Genomic DNA, 2,919 nt, shown 5'->3' with positions numbered 1-2,919 from the left:
TAATGGGACCAACGGGACTCAAATATCCAATTATGTAGCACCTACAGACCCCATGCCTTTAAGGTTTGCTCAAAAGGATTAAAATCAATCTAATTCCTATTCTGATTTTATCAGTTCAGGTAAAATCTGAAACTACTACAATTATCTAATCCAAGTCCCCTCTGTGAAGATATTGACAATTTATATAACCTTTTAAAAAAACATAAATATAAACCTGGTTCTATCCATTATGAACATTTGATCATTGAAAAAGGCACACTTTGCCCAATTTCACACAGAATATTCCTTATTGGCATAAATTGTTTTCTTATATTTATGCCAGTATCAACACCAGAACTTTAAAATTTAGTTCTGCTTTCAGCTCTTGAACATCTCCATCTCAGATAAGTGATCCTGAAATAACATTAAAGATAAGGTAACCCGCGGATACAAGCGGCCGAAATGAGCAGCAGGGTGGCTGGGCGCACCCTTCGTGACAGGGTGAGGAGCTCAGTTACCCGGGAGGACCACGTAGTAGAGTCGCTGCTCCTTCACGTTGAAAGGAGCCAGCTGGGGTGGCTAGGGAATCTGTTTCAGATGCCTCCTGGTCGCCTCCCTCGGGAAGTGTTCCAGGCACGTCCTATTGGGAGGAGGCCTCGTGGAAGACCCAGGACACACTGGACTGGTCTAGCATTGCCTCAGGATCCCCCCAGAAAAGCTGGAGGAGGTGTGCGTGAAGTCTGGGCATCTGTGCTCAGACTGCTGCCTCTGCGACCCGGCCCGGACAAAGCGGAACAAAATGGATGGATGGATGGATGGATAAGGTAACCCTAATAATTGATTTGGTGTATGGTTTTGATTGCACTAAAATGGCCTGTTGGGAAATTTCCGAGCACCTTGTAAATAAAAACATCCCAGGTCTGCCCCTTGACACTCTTGTACGTGACAATACTATGAACATGTGACACGTCAAAGTAATGGCTTCAGCACCACGGACAGCTCCAACCAAAGAGAACGGATGCTTTAATGGAAAAAGCTCACCCTTTTTCCTGCTTTTATGTACTTTCCACTCAATCTGCCTTATTATCTAAAACCCACATCACAGCCTCCCCTCCCTGCTTCATCCGCTCCTCTGTCTACCCTATAATCCGCGGCTCTTGTCAAATCTCAAGAAGAGCAATCAAAGAAAAGAGTGATCAAAGTCGTGGAGCTGAAGAATGTCTTTAAACTTCCCAGATTATCCAAAATACACAGCTGTCACCTAACCCTGCAGTATTATAGTCTCGTATTGCTATAAAATGTGAATGTCAGTCACTGTCGGTCGATGTTTCTCGAGCATTGTCAGCATTGAGTGTAGACAAATGTTAGAAATTCAACTTTCAACTAAAAAAAGGCTTTGTCACTTGCTGGCAGTGACTTTGGGATAAATTCAGATTAACAACGGATTGGAAAAGGATTGGTACTGCCTTGGAATAAATGTTGAGAATGAAATATATAATTTTTAAAGCAAATTATATCCTGGCTATTAAAGCTTCTCTGTAAGTCCCCTTTAGTCTACACGCCTGACTATATCACAGAAGATACTTTCTTTAGTTAAGTGGTTGAGATCTATCATTAAAAAAAACTCTTTAATCCACAAACTGTTTTTAAATATAGCATTGTGTCTTGTTAAATTATTATGACTTATAGTTGTTCAAGTGATTACTTATCTTGTTTCTTGTTTTTAATTGTTTTTGAAAAAGATACCTCAAGAAAAAAACATAGGTCTTTCCAGTGAGCAGGCTCGCCTTTCCTCAGATGTGACTCGGGCCTTTGTTGGGGGGCGGGACATCACCTGCTCGTCTCCATGGAGATAGCACCGTCCATGTCTATAGGAAGACATTTGAAATCACCTGCATGTTTGTGTATTTTTGTTAACCTCTTAACCCCCACCTGAACCGAGCATGTTTTCTCCAGATTGGCTTTTCCCAAAATCTAAAAGCTTCTGGAGAAAAGTGTCATGAAAATGTAGCAAAAATGTGACACAAAAGTGACAAAAATGCAACGAAAAAGCGACAAAATGTGTCAAAAATGTGACGAAGCCGTAAAAAAAAAAGCAATGGAAAAAAAAACAAGGATAAAGCAACAAAAATATGACGAAACATGTACGAAAAAAATGCCAAATACACTACAATAAGGCAACAATAAAGCAACAACAAAGCAACAGAAAAAGCAACAGAAAAAGCAACAAAAAAACAAAGAAAACGGGACAAAATAGCGATCAAAAACAGGTCAAAAAAGCGTCAAAAAGAGGTCAAAAAAGCAACAAAAACAGGACAAAAAAGCAACAAAACAGGTCAAAAAAGCAACAAAAACAGGTCAAAAAAGCAACAAAAACAGGACAAAAAAGCATCAAAAACAGGACAAAAAGCAACAAAAACACATAAAAAAAGCATCAAAACAGGACAAAAAAGCTGCAAAAACAGGACAAAAAAGCGACAAAACCATGACCAAAAAAGCGTCAAAAACACGACTAGAAAGGCAACAAAAACATGACTAAAAACTTCGAACACACGATAAAAAATGTGACAAAAACGCAGCGACAACATGACAAAAAAGTCGATAAGTTTGTAGGCCTTATCTTTCAAAGTAGGGATTACACTGTTGCTGTCCAGTCGAGAAGCTTTAGGTTTGGGTAAAGCTAAACTGGAGAAAATGCGCTTGGTGAATACGGGGGTAAGAGGTTAAGTTTGTCAACAGTTTAGTTCCTCCTATCCAACACAGAGTGACTGTAATGTTCCGCAGCGTGGCTTTATTCTAATAAAATCTTATATCTTTCCGCCTGAGTCATCCACTGAAACAGCATCTGCACACAGCGCCACTGGGGACAAAGGGTCATCTGTTTCTTTCACTTCCTGTTAATTAATTTCAGGAGGGGGTTAATGACTGTTAGTCCACAGA

The sequence above is a fragment of the Gobius niger genome, assembly GCF_951799975.1.
Source record: "Gobius niger genome assembly, chromosome: 9".
NCBI lineage: Eukaryota > Metazoa > Chordata > Actinopteri > Gobiiformes > Gobiidae > Gobius > Gobius niger.
This window is presented reverse-complemented; position numbering follows the sequence as displayed.